Source organism: Rhea pennata, chromosome 2 (assembly GCF_028389875.1).
Source record: "Rhea pennata isolate bPtePen1 chromosome 2, bPtePen1.pri, whole genome shotgun sequence".
NCBI classification, from domain to species: domain Eukaryota; kingdom Metazoa; phylum Chordata; class Aves; order Rheiformes; family Rheidae; genus Rhea; species Rhea pennata.
Genome location: NC_084664.1, coordinates 148,509,444 through 148,532,252, shown reverse-complemented (window position 1 = coordinate 148,532,252; position 22,809 = coordinate 148,509,444).

Below are 22,809 nucleotides of genomic sequence, written 5' to 3'. Positions count from 1 at the left end.
GGGAGGTGACCCCAGCGTTGGCCGTGCCCTCGCTGGCGGGCACAGACTCGCAGGGCTGAACGTGGCAGCAGAGCCAGGTGCTGGTTCCAGGGTCCATTGACAGCCTCAACATTGACTCAGCTCTAGGCCCAGAGAGCCCCATTAGGAACAAGATTAGGCAAAGACTGGAAACAAGGTTACAGTTTAGGCTGATGTCCATCCAGATGCAAGCTACCTACAGCATAGCTCCAAGATTCACCCAGGAAACAAGACTAGAGACGAGGCTGAAGACAGACATACTTATTAAAGGCCAAGTCAGGACTCAAGGTCTCAGCCTGAACTTAAATGGGGTTACTGGGCCCAGGATGATAGGGTCCTAGGTGAGGCTGCTCAGGGCCATTAAGTCCTCCGCTTGACTCCCTGACCCTCAGCACCTTCATCATACCAAAGTTTCTGTTCTGTTCACCTGCTTCATATCTTCTTCAGCATGAGCAACATAGCTAAAGTAGATTATGTTTTATAAGGCAGACAAATAAAAGCAGACAATGAGTCTGTAACTCAAATCTGACTTCTAAATGTTGACAAAATTCATAAACTGAGAAACACCTGAATCTCCAATTCAACTGAGGTACTCCTGGCTTTGTAAACAATACTTAATTGCATCCAATGGTCCACAAACATATATTATTAAAAAAAAAGCCTAATGAAATAAGCATCTTGGAATCTCATACTTTTCCTAAAAATATCTATAAGATTTCTTATTTCTTTTATTTCTAATTGTTCTGGTTCACAGGAACTGAGACGCAGCCAGTGCTATTTGTCAAGAGCCTTGAGACCTGACATTGTTAGAAGTACCTCATTATTCTGCATCATTTGTACTTGGGGAGAATATGGATAACCAATAAAAAACATGAAATAAACTGTTTTTCCCACTGAGAGTCTCTGCATTCTCAATAGGTCAATGAAGAAAGGAAAATCCACTAATATACTTGCTCTCCTTTTCCCAGTTTGAGAGAGCTTTACCTCTTTCTACACTCTGTATACGAAAATTTTTGTGGTGATGATGGCTTGAACTGGATTGCTGGCATCATGTCTCCTCGGGAGAAGGTGCCCAATATTTTACCTAGATTAAGCACCTAAACTAGGCAGACTTTGCTTTGTTCTCTGAAATTACAAAGCCGTTTTTAAGGCAGGTACAAACTTTCACTGATAGCACAAGAAGCAGTGCAGTCCTGGTAGCATAGTGACCTACTAAGAAAAAATAAGAAGGAACTTAGGACACAGGTAAAGCTGTATACATCCCATTTTCAGACTAGAACAGGGCAGCTGAGGTGAAACCTCTTTCTAGTGAACCAGCTTTACACTGAAACACTGTTGTTGGGTCACAGGTCCCTGTAGGAGGCCTCCTGTTGCATTTGGCACAGCATTTTTCAGTGAAGAATTACAACCAAATTAGTAAAATGAAAAATTGCAGTAAGCAAATTCCTCCATTGCAGATGTCTGTAACCTCCCAGATACCAAAGACGGAAACAACAGTTAGGGTCTGATACTTCTGTTACTTATAGCAGTTTGACACCAGAGACTCCAGTGACTTCAGATTAACACTGATGAGGATGGAAGAATAATCACAGAAATAGAAAGCAATGCTTAGGAGTCTGGAGCTTCTGCCTGTCTGCCTCATTCTCTCACAGTGAGGCCAGATTCCAGGAAAAATCATGTTGCAGGAGAAACTTGGGAAGCTGAACTCAAGTCTTGGCAGGTAAACGATCCTTTTCAGTTTATCTTTCATTTAACTCCCAGGAACTCCACTGCACCCTGGTGCACGATACTCCAATATACTATGAGCAGCTCCAGGACACTCATGTACAAGCTGCCTTGTACATGTACATGTACATGTACAAGGCAGCTTGTGTACTTTCTGTGTGCCTTTGGCTACAGGGTTCTGGCTATAATACACTTTTAATAAAGTTTGTTTTTTACAGCTTGCTTATTACATATACAGTCCAAAGTTGTGGATCAAAAGAGGCTTATGGAGATGCTCTGAGACAGCAGCTGCTAAATCATTTCTTGCAACTGGATCCATTAGTGGAGTGTTACTTGATTATATCTATTGTTGTTCTTATTCTCCAGCTTATGATAGTAACCAGTTTCCTTCCAATTTGCCTTAGCTGTAAATACAAAACAGGAGGAAGAAAACAATCTTGCCTTTGTGACACATAGGGAATTTGGCACTCTATGTACAGTATGTTTTAAACACAATTCCCTTGGAAGCTAGCGATTAGCAGATGTCAATGCCCAGTTTGCAAGTGAAAGCCAAGACAAAGACTAGAGACCTTCACACTAACAATCTGGATTTTAAGTAGGAAAGAAAATATTTTCCAACCATTTTACCTCTCTCTTTGTTTCCTAATGTGGCTATAGCAGTGAGGATTCAATTAGAACAGCTGTGCTGAAAAATCAGATTTTTATCAATTTGGCATCTGTCTAGGAAAAATACAACACTGAGACTTAAGTGTACAGCAGGACAGACAGCTTGAATACACTAGCTTTGCAACAAATGGCACTTAAAATGGACGTGCCTTGCATTCTGATTGAGCTGGGAAAATGCAGAATCCCGTCATGGGATTAATTATGTGCTCTTTGCTGGAGGAACTGTTCGCTCTCAGTGGAGGAAGCCAAAAACCTGAATATCATGGGGCTATCCACATGCACTGCATGATTCCTTAGAAGCTGTGGGGCCCCTAAGTACCTAGTCCAACAGCTTCTGGACTCTTCTAGTGGCTGCTGCCACTAAAATCCTAGAATCATTGAATTATTCAGGTTGGACAGGACTTCAGGAGGTCTATACTCTAAATTCCTGCTCAAAGCAGGGTCAACACTGAATTTGGACCATGTTGCTCAGGGCTTTATGCCTTGAAAAACTCCAAAGGCAGAGAATCTATAACCTCTCTGGGCTCTGTCTGTCATTTTCCTGCCACCCACCTCAAGAAGAGCCTGGCTCAGTAACCCTTCACAGGCTCTGGAGGTTGCTGTTAGCCCTCAGTCATCCCGTTCCTCTGGCCCTGACCAGCTGGGTGGCCCTCCTCTGATCTCAGGCCAGTTGATCAACATGTTTTTGTACTGAGGGGCCCCAACCAGATGCAATATTCTAGATGTGGTCTAACAAGTGCAGAGGAGAGCTGAATAATTGCTTCTCTTGATCTGCTGACTGTGCCCTTGTTAATACAGCCCCAGGATGCTTTATCACTCTCAAGGCATACTGCTCGGTGGTGGTTTGCCTGCTTTCCACCAGCACCCAAATCTGAAATCTGCCTAGTGAGAATGACAGGAAGTTCTGAAATAGAGCAAGAGAGCTAAAAGGCAGTTGAAATTAATTTAGCTAATGGAAGCTGCCTCATTTTTCCTTTCACATTGCACATGTAGGAAATACTGAATGAGGTATTGTTGTTTTCCTTTGAGGCTCTTGTAGCTACAGGCTGGAACTTTCTACTCAGCACTAATGTTTGCATCATTCTTTGAAAGATGAGAATTCTTTTATTTTATCAGATGCAGATTCACACCCTGGAGTCTCTCTTGACTTTGAGCATTTACATTGTTCTTTTAGGAAGAATATTAATGCTTTCTCTTTAAAACACAGTCAGAGAAGGTTGTCATGCCTCCCCTTGTTCTGTGCTGTAATTTAAAAGTAAATTCAGGATGTCAGAAGATCTTTATTCAGTTCCCTTCTTTATCTTCACTGAGTACCCAGTTTTTCAACCTTTAAGATACTGAGGAAAGCAAGAATGAGTACAAGTCACTGTAACATTAACATGCTGCGAAGACTTCTAGGGACTCACTAGCCTAAGAGTCTCCTTTGGAGGGCTTATGCCTGCAGTAGTGATTATTTAACAATTTTTATGGTAAATATTTCCAGCAAACGGTGATGAAGTTGAACTTAGTTCTCTGAGAGCGTTACAGTTTTGACAATGCTGCCTTTAATCTTCAGAGTGATTTCTCGCATAGGAATTTCTCCAGACTCGTAATTAAGCCTGTCAATAATTCTTGTCCTTCTATTTTTGCTATGTCTCTTCTGAGATGATGACCAGATGTGTTAAAAAGGGAAAAAAGTGTCTAATGGCTATATATGCTGTTTCCTAATTTAATGTGAAAAAAAAATCTTTCTTTCACCTACGTTTTAATTATGAACAGCAAGTCTGTGTAAAAATACAGAGTTTAAAAATACATTTCACTTTTGGGAAAAAAATCAAAAAATAGTATTTACAGGTAGGCAAAATAGTCATAATAATAATGATTAATGATAAAATATAATGCTACATTTACACTTCTGATAAGTTTTCAGGCTGCAGGTGGCACCTCTGATGAATGAGTAAGAATATGAGACAACTTCTCCAAAATGTTGCATTGATTAGTGTTTACTTTTACCTCTCAAAGGTGAATATAGAAGTGTTATAAAAGTATTACTATGATTTGGTAACCTCTTATCACCATTATGCTTTGTTTATAAGGCTCTATAAACCTTTTCCAAGAAGTCTGTTCTTATGCTGTAGTTGTTTTCAGTGTGTTCTCTCCAACAATGGCCTCTACCAGCTTCTTTAAATTCATCTCAGTTCAACATAGTAGGTCAAATACAAGCTATTTTTAAGGCACGTGCTTAATGCGAAGCACGTACGTATCGAATGATGACAACTGGTGGACAAAAAATATGTATATAAATAGTAAGTATATAAGTGTATAGCTTCCATCAGTTGATCAGTCTGAAATCATTTCTCTTTTGACTTTAGACTGAATAAGACAGGGAAACAGGGATGGCAGGAAAGACCACAATATTAATGAATGCCAGTCAAGGTCCAAGGTTTGCAGGCTTCTTTCTTTCCCAGTTCAGGGAAAATCCAGTTACTGTTTTTCTTGACATTAATTGAAGTGTCATTGCTACCTCCAAAAATGTTTTAAATTTCTCAAAATTATAACATGTGTCTAATATCTTGGTGTTTTTGTGATCTAATGTCAAAGACTGCTTAGAGTTGGAATTTGGACCACACGACCACCTGAGGTCCCTTCCAACCTAAAATATTTTATGATACTATTCTATATTTTTCATATGATACATGAGTGGTCATAACAATAATCGAAGGATAGAATAGAAGAGGATAAAGGTGCATTCATAAAAAACTCTTTGTCCAAATTCGGTCTCCAACCAAAGAGATAATCTTTCAGGGTTTTCATTGACAAGATGTATGAAAGTTAGTAGCTAGCATGATTATTTTTTTTTCATCTCACTGAAATCATCATAAGCTAGGTCCTTATCTTTCACTCCTATGATGTTTTTGTGTTTCCCGTAAGTCGTGAGTGCATGTGACCAGTCAATAATAAAGCTAGTGCAAACATTTACATTGATTTCCAAAGGAATTGAATTAAGCTAATGAAGGGAGGGAGGAAACTGGCCTCGAATGGAAAGGTCACACAGCTGTGACCACACCATGGGTTCCTGTGAAGGAAAGGGGAAGCATACAGCTTATTTCAGCCCCTCATAAACCTAAGCTTGTTGAGCATTTAGTAAATTTCTATTGTGTTAGCATTGACTTTCATTTCTACCCATGCCTTCCTTTTCCAGTTTCTTGTCTTCTGCCTCCTAGTATTTTGGAGGGTAAAGAAGTCCCTTGTTTTGCTCCTGGTCCTTTTACTGGATTAATACCATTTGGGTTTCTCTAAAATAGCCTTTTCCATTTAGGGCCTCAAAAAACATTGTTTCCTTGGCACTGGGTTTTTAGTTCACTCAGAAAGAGAATAGAGTTATGTGCAATGTGAAGCAAAACTATAGATACAGAAGCCCCAGTAAAATTTAGTTCCCAAGCAGAATGCACATTTATAAAATTTGGAAGCATCCTACTCATTTTCTCACATATATTTTCTCACATTTTTTTTTAATTTTATTTAACTATACTAAAAGCAACTTTCTGATATTCCGCTCAGTGCAACAACAACAAAAAAAATTAATTATAAGTGCTATAAGTGGTATTGGCAGGATACTACCTGTAGTAATTAATTTAGACTGTCTAGTGATTTATGAGTGTTGTCTCTTTGTGTACAGGGTTATGATGCACTTAATAATCTTAATTGATTAAATCAAGTAGGCCAAATAATTTTATTCAGGAGGAATATTATACAATATTTAAAGAAGATCTGCCTTCTGAATGGGTTTAAAAATAGTGTGTTTATCAGAAAAAAATGTCATACCACTGTAGTTCAAGAGAGGAAATGTAGCCAGGATATTCCAGGATTAGACTACATAAAATGATGTTTCATTCCAGTATAGAGCAATGGAAAAAAGATACATCAGCAATATTGTAATTATCCATCAGAAAGCATTGCCCTTGTCTGACAATGCTACTGCCATACTATGCATTTGGCACACTACAAATATGTAAATGACTGAGTTAGGAAAAGTGTATGAACAAAGTATTTTTCAAAAATCCTTTTTCACTAACACAATTATGTTTTTGTAGGACTAGAAAAAGATTTTGTGGCTTGAAATGTGATTTAGGAATTTTTAGGAACCCATCTCAAAAACTACTGCTCATAGAAACCCACTGACATTGCTGAAACATAGAAGCTCTACTATCTGTAAGCACCCAATTTTTACTCTAAAATCCTGACTTAGACTTGTATCCAGAACTGCAAAAGTGCCAAATGAGATCCATTAACTACTTTCCCCACTACTAAACTCCCATCATGGATTTTAGCTGAGGTTTTTAGAGCATAATTTTTATAGGCTGATGGGTTTCCTCCTAAATGTAGTTTCAGATCCCATTTTAAAAATAGATACAATCAGCAAAAGTGTCATCATGCTTCTTGCCCATTCTTTGTTCCCTTTTATGTAATAGCTAGTGCTTAGAGCTATTGCAGAAGGCTTAGTGATGGCTTCAGTTCCCTCCTGTCTCTGAGAAAATTCAAGCCTACTTTAGCCATTTTAATATGAACAAACTACTAGACAGATATTATGGGGAAGATGGAGGAAAGGAGGTATCTCCTTTTCCCATCTCTCCTGTGAAAGCTGGCCTCTGAGTAGAAAATAGGAAGTGCATTGTATTTTTCCATCTGAAGAGATAAAGATTATGATCTATTTCCCTCTAGGGAACTCCTTAAATAGCCTCTTGCTGATAAAGTCATGCCACTGTGCAGAAAATAATTAAAGATTCACCAGTGGAAGGAAACCATAAGGAGAAGAATTTTACCCCAGCACATGAGGAGGAGGGAGAGGACCTTTTCTTTTCCCATAGGGGAAAAGAAAGTTGTCTTTGTGTTTGGAGGGTCAAGGCACAGCAGAGAGAGAACTCCCCTAGGACTGTGTGCAGGTTCCCAAGTGTTTGCTGGATGTTTGCTTCTTATCTGTGTGAGGAGATGTCATAAGCATTTGAGATAAGGACTTTGCCACATGAGAGAGTTTGGGTTTAACAAAGAGGAGACTCTGTCTGGAAAGTGAGAAGTATTGCCTTAGGGACTATGGTCTTACTTGTTTCTAGGTTATCAAGAAAGTCATCCTTATCAGTTGATCAGGAGCAATAACAGAAATGAGACAAAGGGGATGTCAAGTCATGCTGTCTACCATCTGAAGGGCAGGTTGGTGCAAGAAGCCATGACCACAGAAATCTCCTCTTTTCTCAGACCCTTCTTAGGCCATCTGGAGAAGATGACAAGGAATCTATTACACTATCTGAATGCCTGCACAATAGTTTTATCATTTTTTCTGTTGATCATTATCATTTCATTGCTTTCTTTTGCTGCTTCAGCTGTTTCTTTTGTTTCTCTCCTGTTTACAACCTTATTCTTTGATGCAAGATCCTTGAGGGTCTTCTATTGCATGCAGCAAATTGAAACTCTAGCTCCCAGGTGCTCCTTTTATGTAAATAATTTTTGAATGCTATATTAAATAAGAGATCCTCCCAGTGCAAAATATGTTTTTATTTAATACTGATGTAAATTGCAATGACAGATCACTAATCACTGATGAGATTCTCCTATGTATAGCATTTGGCTGACTTTTGGTCATCAATAGGATGCAAAACAACTGCATTGCAGAGCAGAATCCAGGCTTTGAAGCAGAAAAATAATGCTATTGTTGTATATCCATGATTAGCAAAATGCCACACATATAGCATATGAGAGGTATGATACAGCTGCTTTGCAATCTGACTGGACTCTCACATAATCATTTCTCTTCAGAAGCTCAATCTTTGTCTATGGATATTTTATATCCATATGTTTATTAGGGTCTGTTTCTGAATGCATAAATATCAGGTGACATTAAATTTAAATTCATTTGTATTTTAAAATCAACAAAATTAACATTTAATGAGAAATATTTGTCAAAGTATCCTTCAATAATTCATGGTGCAATCACAGGGCATGCATAACATTTGCACATAATTTGTTAAATGTTGCTTTATTTTTTACTTCTGTAGGCAAGCAACATATTTTGTGACAGATCAACTTAGAAATCTAGAAAAAGTGTGCTAACATTTTCAGACAAGTAAAGGAAAAATACCTTGTTAACTGTTTACAATTCAGTCCCTATTTCTTATGTGCTCACCTATTACTATTTGAGAACCGACTGTGTTTTAAAAGAAAATTTAAACTTCTAAGGATCAGTAGATGTACTTGGAACTGGTTAACAGTCTTCCAAAATTTGGATTTAAAGAACAGAGATTATTCAATGTTCCTCCAAGCGATTTTTCTGTAAGAAAGGTTAAATTTTTCATGCATCCCAAAACTAGAAAGCATAAAACTATAGGTTAATATGCAAATTTGCTTTAGGTTTTATCAATATTTCTTCACTAGAGAACACAGATAATTTGAATCCAGGTACAGTCCTACCTACTATAATATAATAGTCCTACCTACCTATAATTTTTATGGGGTAGTGTTGTATTTGAATTAGATATTATTTAAATTTTATTGACTAGGCAAGCATAAAGGAACAATCTGGTTGATGGTAATTCCTCAAAGTGTTCTGGATATGCAGTTACCATCATGAAGATTGGTTTTTAAAACAGCAACTGTATGGACTCAGCAGTTACAAAGAGCTTGCTGTGTGAGTGTGATGACACTCAGCTAACACACGTGCTGGCTCCCTGGAGACTGGGGCCAGGCTTGCAGCTGCGCTGTGTCCTTTAACCCGGGTACCTCCCATTTCTCTTAAATTATGTGGACAGGAAAAACAGGGCAGGAGGAAAATGAAAAAAAAAAAAAACCCAAAAAACTAATGCAATTAAGGTGCTCAGAGGATTTCAGAATGGCTATTGGCAAAGACATAGTCACCAAGTAGATGGTCTAGAAAGGGAAGTTCCCCTAGGACCCATTAATACTAAATGGTCCAGAGGGCTTAAGGAAATTAAGAAATAATGAGAAAGTGTTTTACTGTTAACTGATTAGTATACCATGCAAAGTCATGGGAAGTGAGATGGTGACAAGGAGTTGTGGAATAGAGAGAAAGCAGGGCAGTCACAAATATTTTGTTTCCCCAGGGCTTGAAACAGTTCTTGGTGGCTCTGTCCTAGAGGTAGAAGTCAGTTGATCGGGTTGCTGGAGTGAATCACTACCTGAGTCCTCTAAGATGGCAGAATTCAGTTCTATTTCAAATTTCCAATCTGAGTTGCAATTAGCACTTCTATAGCACCTTCTGCTGAAGGATCCCAATGGGTTTATCCACTCTAATGAACAAAGTGATTATAGGATCACAGGCAAATGGTCATCTCCATTTGAGTGATAAGGTTAAGTAGTTGTGCCACATGTGAAATGCTGATGTCCTATGACTTTTTTTTTTTTTCCTCAGCCATAGCAATATTCTTAATCTGAAAGCATTTCCCTGGAAATTAAGCTGCTTTAAAACCAGCACAGTACTGACAAGGTTGATGCAAGTGGCTTCACAGCTTCCTAAAGAGGTGATAGAATTCAATAGGCTACAGTAGATGTGCTGCCTCCAGAAAGATAGAATATAATTACAAGACAAGTCACAAAACTGTGCACTATCTGAGATCTAGGGAGGGACCTGGCAGGGAGTAGTGCAGATCCAAGCTAACTATGAATCAGAGAAGTATCAAGGGAAGACAGGCATGATGTGTATTGAACAGTGCAGAGCACACTTTAGTCTTGTACTCAGGCAACCATGCTAACCTTTTGCGCTTGTGGGATGTTTACCACTACTTTCAAAGTCTTTTAGAAGCACAAAAAGTTGCATATTGATCATTTTCCTTGTTCTGACATCCTATCCACATCAAAGGAACTACTTACATGAGTAAGATCATGATTTGATCATAGGAATTTCTCATTTCTCTCAGAAAATATTGTTATCCTTTTGTACAAATGGAGGCTCTAAGATATAACAATGTTAAAATGTTAAGAAGCCTCCACCAACATTCTTGGAGCATAATTCTTAAAGTCTGACCCCTTGAGAGCACAAGTTCATAGTGTGCATTTGGGAAGTAGTTTGAAATATACCATTTCCAAAATTATTAGATGCTTTTTAAAACCTGTAGAAATCAGTGGAGGAGTTCTTTAATTGACTACCACACACTTATTTTCTGTCCTGACAGTGCTAATTATTACCTCAAAAACCAAGCTCAGAATAGCTGCAATGTAAATTAGAGATATTTTAGTGTAAAAGATGTAAAAAAGCATTCCTGTTAGTACTATACCAGTTACTGACAGTGAACAAGATTTCCAGAGAGAGTGATGTATAAGGGCACTGCAGTGCATGACCAATGAAAAATAAAATTAAAAAAAAAGTGAGATGAAAAAATAAGTTCTAAAACAGAGATGAAATAAAATCCCTATTAGAAGGAACAGTAATGCTTTGCAAAGTATTCCTTGCTGCTACTACCTTGTATTGCTAAAAAATAAGTAGGAAATCTGAAAGTTTTACTGAAGTTCTTCCGGTTCCTATCAACTGGAAACATCAATGAAAACTACAACATTTGGGTAGGCAACTCACAACATGTAGCTCACTCCCAAGTTGACTATCATCAATCAAACACTCATTTTTGCATATTTATTGTACCAAACTCTGCAGAAAGTGTTGTGTTTTCTTTTAAATGCAACTTACTAAGAGCTTTCACCATTTCTATTTGTATTCACTGCTTAGCTGTTCCTTTGAAGAAGGTCAAGACGCAGACCAGCCATAACATGGAACACTGCTTCCCGTGGAACACCTGCCTAAAGCTAGGCCCACAATAATCTCCAAAGAACTTACTACCATAGGCTTCTCAGGGAATCTAGGCAGGCTTTAGCTATTTTTTATGGGTGGCACAATTATATAAAATCATAGCTTCGGAGCTGGCAGAAACGTGTGGATAAGACTGGCCACAAAGGTGAGGAAGCACCTGTAGGCACCTAAGGTTGGGATGTACTATATACACGTACCTCATATTGAACATGAAATCACTTGTATGGATTACAGGGAGAAACTGATGAGCCTTGATGAGTCGTTCTTTTCTTTAATGCATGTCAGTTCCTTTTCTGAGCTCTGTGTAGAGTACAAGGAAATATTTGAGGTGCTGGCTTTCAGAGGAAAAAAATAGGTATTTATCTGCGTTCTTGAACACTGCTGTAGCAGTATGTCAAGGTAAATTTCTAAACTAAGTTATATAGGATGTGAAGTGGGTTTTTAGATTCATCTTGAAGAAGTTTATAAATTCTCCCACAAAGTCCTCCACTCATTTAAAAGCGATACCTCAATGGTCTGTCCTGTCTTTCGCACTGGTATTCAGTCTTCCCTTTTGCTCTCTAAGCCAGCAAGATACAGTGACTCTTGTGCTTGTTCTATTGTTATTGCTTAAAATTCAGTACTGCTTTGAAACTTTTACATGACTTTCATTGTAGGAAGCACATTCTAGGAGGCAAAGAACTGTAAAAGTTCTAGAGATAGTGGACTCTCCTCTTCTTCCTCATTTGTAAGCCAAGCTTATGTTTTGAAAAACTGAAAAAATCATGAAGAAAGAAACCAATTATTTTCAATGACATGGACTCAGATATTGCATAGGGGCTTTGATTTAAGTATGAATTATTTATCTCTCTTATCCTTATGCATAGATACACATAAAGCCAGATATGTGAATAAAATACAATACAAATTTCCTTATTTTATATTAAAATATTTAATCTCTTCAAACTCATTAGCTTAAGGTTTTCTCCTTCAACTCATTTTATTTATATTCTACATCTGTACTGCTTTCTCTGACTTTTTTTCTTCCTCTCTACTGATTTGCCACAAAGCTGGCTGGAAAAATAAATTCTACATGTGTCCAAAATACAGGAATTACATCTTGCCCTGATGTAGAGGTACAGGCATACGAAAGCAGGGAAGCTGTGCAAGAAACATGCACATTATACAGTTAGTGGAACCTAACATTTCTGTAAAAAAATCATCTTTCATTAAAGTGTTCTTGACCTTATTTTATCTCTAACATTTGCCCTGAGACTTGCAATGTAGTAAATCCTTTTAACACAGAGTACATCATCTTAACCTAATGTCTTTAAATCCTTGTTGCCATATGCTGAGTGATATAATTTCCCAAAGATTTCATAGAAATGAACTTTCTATGACATCATTTCTGTTGCTTATCTTTGATAAATGATTTTTCTACAATATAAACACTTTATCATTACTTAGCAAAGGATCTTTCATACAGGCTATTCTGATCATCATTTCTGACATACCTTGCATTCTGTAGCATAAGGGGAACATAAGAGAAGAAAGAAAAGGTGTTTATTATTGCAGTTCTAAGTGAAAAAATACAGAAACAATGCTGACTTTCATTTATATTTATGATGCACGAATGAAGCCAAATTTATAGCCAAATTTATAGAAGCTTAAGGATAAAACTAGCCATTCCTCTAATCTGCCCTAAACATATCTCAGCACTCAACAGCTGTATCGTATCAAATAGGATAACAAAAATTCAGGCGTCTTTCAGCAGCTTTCCTTATGCCACTTTTGAATCCCTTATGAGAGTTGCCTGCTTTCTGTCATCAATTTAAATAGTGTAAATAGCATCAGATCAAAATACTGAGGGGCTGAAAATTTTTTCCTACTATATAGTATGTCTTTTTGATAGCCTTTCACAGTACTCTACTACACCTTAACATTCTGGGTAGGAACTAATTTAATTTTAGAGAAGTTTGAACAGAATTGGTCGTTTCAATTTTTCAAGTAAATATTGAAGATGGAAAGCCGAGTGATTGTATGCAGACCAAAACTTTGGGCAGATGGTTACTCAAATCTCTGTTATATACAGTGGTAAGAAATCGAATATTGGTAAAAACAAGGTATCTCTGCTCATGCAGCACAACAGATGTCTGCCCCCTCCTCGCCAACAGTTCCATACACCAGCTGTTCAGAAAGAGGGTCTGATGAAGCATTAAAGTGAGGGAAGAGCTGATTTCCATATACTCATGTCTTCAGATGAAATTAAGGGAAATATATAAGAAAAGTTCCAAATATGCTAAGTTCCAAATACTAAATGTACTAATATTGCAGCTAAGCTACATTTCTTAATTGTAAATGGTGTGATCAATTTCTTTTTCTTTTTATGACAAATTACTTTAAAGGAAGAGGTTCAAAAGGAGACTGGAATAAACTGGAAATCTTACAGTTCATATAGATATAAAATACACAGACCATTTGCTTTCATGCTTTCAGTTTGACGGACAGATACATTCTGTCCAGATTTAATTGTGAAATACAGGGATTTATGTTTAAGAATAAATATTCTTTTGTTCTTGTAAGGATTTATTATAACTCTTCCCTGTTTTTATGTGAAATTTAGGATTTCTTTTTCATCCTGAAAATGCATTTGTGCTGAACTTCTTTTGCTTTTGTTGATTGTTCTCAGGACTAGAGTAATCTGAATTTTGCTCATATTTCAAGCTCATTTTGTTTTTGGGAGCTCATTTATGAGAATGGAAGAGACTCAGGAAGAAAATAATCAAAGTGAAATCAGTTAATTTTGCACAGATTTTGGTCATAATACAATAAAACCACAACAGTCTTCCTAGTTTCCACTTGATTGTGCAAGTGAGGGGACCATTAATTTAACAGATTCCTAGAGTTTCAGGTCAGGGAAGACCTTTAGATCATCTCTGACTTCAGATATTCGGTCCATTAACTTACAGTCAGGCACTCCTACAGGAAGCCAAGTGCTTTGGCTGGGTTGGACTGAAGTATTCTGGTCTGGAAGACACTGAACAGATGTGCCACAGGCCAAGTATGAGAGAGACAAAGGTTCCACCAAAGGTTCCACCAACTCCAGATGAGATATGTCACCTAGGAAGAAAGGTTCCACCAGCTCTAGGTGAGATGAGATATGTGTGAGATATGATGTTTCCACCTCACCTAGGATTTAGCGATTAGAAAATTCTATAAAAACCTGACCAAATGGAACCAACAACACAACAGTTTCTTTGTCATTCTATGTGATAGTGGATTTGAACCTGAAAAAAAGATTCTGTAGGCATTCACCTAGACAAAAGTCCTGCCTCTGCAGAGCACAGGTCTATCCTTCCTAGAGTTTCAGCTCCAGCTGAAGACAGCTATGTGAAAGGAGGGAACAACCTCCCTCTTCCACAATAATACAAAGAAAAAAAAAAGAAGACGAAGAATGGACAACTGTACATTAAAAAAATTTCTGACTCTTAAAGGGAACAAACACATTTGAATCTTTGTCTCGATTTATGTAATTTCTACAGTATGATGACATAAGTCCAAGCTATCCCCTTCTTCTTGCAGCCCCAAAAGAGATGGAAAGCTGGGGTTTGCATCAACTCCAGAAAAGCCCCCCTAAGCTATACCATCCTTAAATTTAGAAAACTGCCTACAATCTTGATCCAGTTTGTCCAAATTCTAAATGGATGTTACTAGATTGTGTTACATCTTTGTCAGATATCTTTTCTATAGACAAGTACACAAATATAGTGATTAAAGCACTCATCCACCCTCTCTTTTATAAGCTAATTAAATTGAGACTCTGAAGCCTCTTATGATAAAGCTTACTGCTCTTGAGTCCCTTTTATGGCCTTGCTTTGGGCTCACTTTTTCAGGATTTAATTTGATTTTGATTTTTTTTCCTGTGATGTGGAAATAGAGCCCTTAATCTCTGAACACAGAGTCAGAGAATCACACAGAATCACAGAATGATTGAGGTTGGAAGGGATCTCTGGAGATCATCTAGTCCACCCCTCTGCTCAAGCAGGGTCACCTAGAGCATGTTGCACAGGATCACGTCCAGGCGGGCCTTGAAGATCTCCAGAGAAGGAGACTCCACAGCCTCTCTGGGCAACCTATGCCAGGGCTCTGTCACTCTCACAGTAAAGAAGTTTTTCCTCATATTCAGGAGGAACTTCCTGTGTTTCAGTTTGTGCCTGTTGCCTGTCTTCTCACTGGGCACCAGTGAGAAGAGTCTGGCCCCATTCTTTTTACATCCTCCCTTCAGATACTTATCCAGATTGATAAGATCCCCTCTCAGTCTTCTCCTCTCCAGGCTAAACAGGGCCAGCTCTCACAGCCTTTCCTCATAAGAGAGATGCTCCAGTCCTCTAATCATTTTTCATAGCCCTATGCTGGACTCTCTCCACTAGTTCAATGTCTCTGTAATTGCAATGAGAACATGGCCCTGTGACTGCACGCAGATCTTTAATGCATGGGCAGTAAACAGGAGGAACTGGAGATCCGCATACAGCTGCAGGGCCATGATCTCATTGCAATTACAGAGAAACGGTGGGACAGCTTACATAACTGGAATGCTGTCATGGGTGGCTATGTGCTTTTTAGGAGAGAGAGGCCAGTGAGGCGAGGTGGTGGAGTTGCTCTTTATGTGAAAGAGCAGCTGGAGTGTATCAAGCTCTGCCTGGAGGTGGATGAGGAGCGAGTCAGGAGCTTATAGGTAAGGATTGAAGGTCAGGCTAACACGGGGGACACTATTGTGGGTGTTTATTACAGGCCACCTGATCAGGAAGTTGATGAGGCCTTCTACAGACAGCTGGCAGTAGTCTCACAATCACAGACCCTGATATCTGCTGCAAGGACAACATAACTAGGCACAAGCAGTCCAGGATGCATCGATGATAACTTTTTGACATAGGTGGTGGAGGAGCCAATGAGGAGAGGTGTCCTACTGGACCTTTTACTAACAAACAAGAAAAGACTGGTTGGAGATGTGAAAGTTGGGGGCAGCCTTGGCTGCAGTGATTATGAGATGGAGTTCAGGATCCTGCATGGAGGAAGCCAGGCAATAAGCAGGATTGCAACCCTGCAGTTCAAGAGAGCAGATTTTGGTCTCTTCAGAGACCTGCTTGGAGGAATCCCATGGGTTAGGGCCCCAGAAGGAAAGGGGTCCAAGAGAGCTGGTTAATATTCAAGCATCACTTCCTTTAAGCTCAAGAGCGGTGCATCCCTATGAGTAAGATGTGAAGCAAAGGGGGCAGGAGACCTGCATGGATGAGCAAGGAGTTCCTGGCAAAACTCACAAAGAAGAAGGGACAGGCCACTTGGGAGGAATACAGGAATGTTGTCAGAAGGCTTCTTCAGATACGTCAGTGACAAAAGGAAGACTAGGGAAAATGTGGGCCCACTGCTGAATGGGGTGGAGGCCCTGGTGACAAAGAATACAGAGAAGGCAGAATTACTGAATGCCTTCCTTGCTTCAGTCTTTACTGCTAAGGCCAGCCCTCAGGAATCCCAGGCCCTGGAGACAAGAGAGAAAGTCTAGAGAAAGTAAGACTTTCCTTTGTTCGAGAAGAATTGGATTAGAGATCATTCAAGTAAACTTAACACCCACAAATTCATGGGTCTTATGGGATGCACCCACAAGTACTAAGGGAGCTAGTGGATGTTATTGCTAGGCCACTCTCCATCATCTTTGAAAGGTCATGGAGAACTGGAGAGGTGCCTGAGGACTGGAAGAAAATCAGAGTCACTCCAGTCTTCAAAAAGGCAACAAGGAGGACCCAGGGAACTACAGACCTGTCAGTCTCACCTCATGGAACAGCTCATCCTGGAGGTCACCTCTAAGCATGTTGAGGACAAGAAGGCTGTCAGGAGTAGTCAGCATGGATTCATAAAAGGGAAATCATGCTTAGCCAATCTGATAGCCTTCTATGATGGAAGGAGTGGCTGGGTAGATAAGGGGAGAGCAGTGGATGTTGTCTATCTTGACTTCTACAAGGCTTCTTACTATCTGGGAGAAGAGAGGAAACAGAAGTGGCAATAGGAACAAAATATCTGAAAACCAAGCATTTTATCTTCTACTTTTTTTTTATAAACCATTCGCAGAGATGTAGTTACAATGTCTTATGTCAAAGTGAAACCATTTTATGGTATTGAGAGTGTATGTCTTCTCAAATTAGAGAATTAACAAAAACTTAACTCAAATATATCACCCTTTTTTTTCTGGATCCCATGCACTATTTTGCTGGAAGCTGAATATTTACTTATCTATTTTTAAAGCACCTCTTGCTATTGAAAGCTGATGCTTGTGGAAAATATGAAAAATAGCAATATATGATAAGTTCACCCAGAGGATGACTTTTGACTGGTGTCTGTTGTGATAATTTTGTTAATAGGAGTAACCAGTAAGAAGCAAAAATAATCAAAGTTCAGAATATAAATGCCAAATGAAGAGAGTTTTTCTGAGAAACTGAAGACCATTAGGCTGAACAATTAGCTGAGGTAAAGGCTGAGCACTCCCCCTTCCCCCCCCCATGATGAAATTACTGCCATTGGAGTTTGGTATGAAAAATTCATAGCAAGAGTGTTTTATGGAAGTCAGTATAGCCATAGCCACCAAAGCTGCATAATCACTGTAGCAAGAGAGACATTATAAAATATAGGCCATACCATGAAAGTGGCATAAACTGGGAGTAGGTCCAGGAATGTAATTTTACGCACTTAATTCAAGGGTGTGACATTGAGTTTTGTGTTCCTTACAATATCCCATTTCAGAAGGACAGCAGTGGTCTCCCCCCCCACTACTCCTAGTGTAACCAATGTGTGTCCAATGAGCCACATATTCTTCTGACCAGCTTAAGTCAACTCTTTTGCTTTGGCTATACTATTTGTTTTGAAATGGGAATGTGTTGACACTGGGGCTACCAGGCAAGCCAAAATAGATATTTAGAAGGCGATTGTTCCAGAAGAGACTGATAATTGGGTTGAAAAATACAAACCTCATCCTTACGGAAATCTTTAGCACAAGGACAAAGAGTTACATGATCTCAAGAGAAAACAGTAGATGACATTTATTGCAGATGAAAATTTAGAGAGGAATCATTAACACTGAAAGGCACTAAGGACTAAAATGAAATCATTCTGAGGTACCAGAGGTTGTGTGGGATCAACTTTGTCCTCATACAGCTTCTTGCCTTTGTAGGAGGTAGTAGCAGAAGCAGCTGTGGTATCTACTTGTTTATGGGGGAAGGTGACAGAGAAATTACTTAGTCCTTTTGTGAACTTATGGTAGAAAGTGAAATAATCACACACTGCTGATTTTACATTGTCTACCTAGTGAAGAATCATAGCTTTCGTGGCATAGCTATCTTTGGGGTATTTCTGAGCAGCTAAAAGATCATGTCCTAGCCTTGCCGTGAAACCACAATCACCTTAAAATACAATTTAGTCAAAGAGGATCATTGGAGAACTCCCTATTGCCAGAGTAATGCACTGTGTTTCCTGTCCTGTGATCTCCACATCACAGCCATCACCAGCTTTTACTTCTCAATTCATAACATGAGATTAATTGCCTCTCTTTCTTTCATACGCCGGCATTGAAAGATTCAGCAAGGGCTGTAAAGTAAATGGCAGACTGTATTGTGATTATGCTTTTACTATACTTACACATTCGTTTTGAGAAAAGAAAATTCGCATGCACTCATTCCAAACAGGCTGAATGTATCATAAATGCTACTTCAGTTAGTAGTACAAGAGGGCTGCCAGGTTACTCTCCCTCCCTCCCTCTCTCTCTCTCTATCTCTTTTTTTTTTTAGTGGCAGTGATCTCTCAAAGCACACAACTCATTGCTAAAAAAAGTCATAAAAACCCTTCTTGTTATATATAATACACAAGCAACACCATCACTGTATGGTGCTATATAAATATGCCTTCTGTCTTTAATAGCTCCATTGGGCCTCCTCTTTCCTTCACAGCAGCTTGGGTTTAGGATTAACTGCGACATTTAGGTTTCTAGTTCTGTTAGTTTAAAACAGACTCTTAGTTTCCTCTTTCAGTAAGTGGCTAACCTAACTGCGTAACTGCATGAACTCAGGAAAGGTATTTGCACCTGTAAGTTTTAGGATATTCCAAACAGAGGCTATTGACATGTGTGTGCATTCAACTGTTTCAGACACAAACTTGGGACTTGAATGTTCTGTTAGTTTTTTTTTTCATTTTTGCTACTGCTGCTAAGAAGTACTTTTTTTCAAAAAGTTCACTAATGTCAGTAAACTCAGAAAATGATTATGTGATTAAGCAAATGCATAGAAAATACTAAGTGCTGGAGAATAAATGACCCTTCTCTATTAAACAGAATATGTGGAACTCGTTTGTGTATAATGCTTTAAAATCTTACTATTTGACCAATTATCATCTCTTTTACAAGGCTATGAACTTACTTACATTGCAGATCCCATTATTTTTCAGAGAGTTAAAATATTCATTTTTTTATTCTTTTGCAAGCGTGCACACACACAAATTTAAAAATAGTCAAAAGCTCTTTTTATCCACTAAGAATAAAAGGGCTTACATTGTCCATAGTTGTTGTGAAAGGGTCATTTATTTTTTAGAGCGAGGTAATTCTAAGTCGTGCTTACTGCTGTATCAGGCTTTTGTACAAGCTTGTGGTAAATGTTGAACACCAGCCTCCAGCCACAATTCTGTGAAACCGTTGTCAGCACAAGGTAAGGAAACCTCAGCGACGTTAAATAAGACTGTGAAAACTACCCTGTGAAGCATCTGGAGAGAACAGAATGCATGTAATGAAAGTGAATCAGTCAGCAAAGGAACCCAAAGGAGGTTGGGAAAGCAACCCTTAATTAACAAAATTTCATAATAATTTTGACAGTTGTGCTGGTTTCGGTTTGTAGAGCTTATTTACTTTTTTAGATCGAGGACAAAGAAAACATGATAAGGTAAAGGAAGGGGAAGATTCATAATTTTGTTTTAGCCTTTGTATCTTCAGTTACATGTTGCTAATAATATGTTGCCTTCTTCTATACCCTTGCACTCAGTTTTGCCAGATTTTCCATCCACATTAATCTTATGACTCTTTTTGTATGAAGATCCCCAAAAGCAGGAACTTGAACACTCCTTTGTTCTGAGTCACTCACAATCAGCAGGCACAAATCTTTGCACTGCCCATTTTCTGGTCTGACAACAAAGATCTCTAATTTTTCATCTAATGAAAAATTCAGAAAAATAGAAATACTCCTGTAACAATAAACACAAATTGACAGTCATTACTGAGTCTGGGAATTCTCTTAATACTAACTAGCAGTTTCTTCACAAGAATTATCTATCTGTCTGTCTATCAATTTACTTTTTGCAGTTTGGGACATCGTTCATCTACAGCCATGTTGCACAGCTGTGCAAGACTTTTGCACAAACAGTCCTGCTCTTACTCAAACAATCTAAGAATAATTGAAAGAATAATTGAGCTTACTCAGGCACTAATCCCTCCAACCATTCTTCCTGTCACCCTCAGAACAGAGCAAACTGTTAAAATGCAACTGCCTGCATGTGTGGAAATATTATGTACAACTGATTGGGAAAGGGGACCTGACAGAATCACAACAGTGTACTGAGATCTCATCAAGTATAGTCTTTTCTAGTGCTCCTGTATCATGAACCAGTGGTTAAATGCCAAATCTGGATCACTAGAAGTCTGCAGTGAGGAACATATTGCATAGGGAAAGAAGAAGGCATGTGGTCCTGCAAGCGTTATTTTTATAACTACTGATATTATTATTATTACCTGCCTACAGTATGCTAAATATATGTTAGTAGGTTATAGTTCTGTGGACTGTGAGAAATAAAATAAAATAATAATAGGCTTATTATTAGCTTCCAAAAGCCGTGACTTTGATATTGAATTAACTAGATGCCATATATTGATAACAGCAAATCTAGCTATCCAATTTTTGCAAGGATTCCTACTGATTTTGAGTAAGATAAGTAAAACGAGAAAGACCTGACCTTCAATAAATTTATTGGGCAATATAAATGTCAAAAACAAACACTGACTAGGTGATCTATTCCTTGGTACCACTTGTAGTTAATTTCAAGCATGAGAAAGTAAGATAGACAGGCCTACAGGAAGAGTAGTTGAAGATATATTCATGTAGAAGATAGAAAATAAGAAATAGCTGAAAGAGTGCCTTGGGGTGGAGGATGAAAAAATTTACTATAAAAGATTTACAAAGTAAGTATTGGCAAAGTACTATCAAAAATAATCAATCACCTTTAAAACAAATGTTTTCTACCCATGGACCTTAGCCAATGACCAGGGCAAGTATAGACTCCTTAGAAAATTTAAACCTGCAAATGTCTACAGTATTTATTATGCATATTGTTACAAAACGTTCCTTCGTAATGTAACAATTTCCTGAAATACTTCCTATAATTACAGTTTGTGTTAGAGAAGTTTATCCTATAAAGCCAAAAGATAAGGACCATTTCAGCTAAATGGAACATTTTATGAATGGTTGAAGTTTTAATCTTATCTCCGTCTTCCAAGTGCTGTTGGAATTCAGCTGTCAAAGTGAAGGGGCCTCGCTTTCGTCTTTCCTTACCTTCCAACCTCAAACTATACATGAACTCCTCATTTTAACCCAACAGTAAAATAATTGTTTCTGCTTATACAGCTCTTTCAGTTTTCAAGTTTTCAGCAAAAATCCTGTGAAGTAAATGCAAACCAACTTTACAGTAGAGACGCTTAGTAAAACAGTAGCTGTTAGGGGAAGTGCACAGGCAGTGGTCTAGAGTACTCTATAGAAAGCTCACAGCTCAGAGAACTGGAGTATCTCTCTTCTAAGGAAAGGTTACAAGAGCTGGGCCTGTTCAGCCTCGAGAAGACTCAGTGAGGATCTTGTCAATGTCTACAAATATCTGGAAGGAGGGTGTCAAGGGGATGGAGCTGGACTCTTCTGTGGTGCCAGGAGACAGGGCAAGAAGCAGCAGGCACAAACTGGAACACAAAAAGTTCCATCTGAACATGAGGAAAAACTTCATTATTTTGGTTGGACTAGATGATCTCCAGAGGTCCCTTCCAACCTCAACTATTCTGTGATTTACATTTTGTATAAGAATGTGTATGAATTCGTATTCCATATGAATTCATCTACACTTCAGACTCACAGTTTCATGGTACTTCCAGCCATATTCTCTTGTATTTTTTCCACTTGTATTTTCTTGTATCTGGGATATGTTAGCAGGCAAGCTTACAGGAGAATTCTGCGATTTGAGTACACTGATCTGCCATAGGAGGAAAATGACTTAGATATCTGTTTTTTGTTCTACATATCCTTTTGTTCTGAGGACCCCAATGGATGATCTTATATTTTGAAGAGAAGAAAGTGACAGATTACTCAAGGTTTATGAAACTCCAAATCCTGATGATGCAACAATCAGTCATGTAGCCCATATAATTTATATTTGGGTCCAGGAAACACTGCTCATGGAATTTCTTTATGGCACTATAAATTCAGAGAAATGTCAAAACTTCTCCGAAGCGACTTTTTCTTCATTTATACAGTCTCAAAGTTCTTATACTATAATGAAGTGCTAGCCATTTT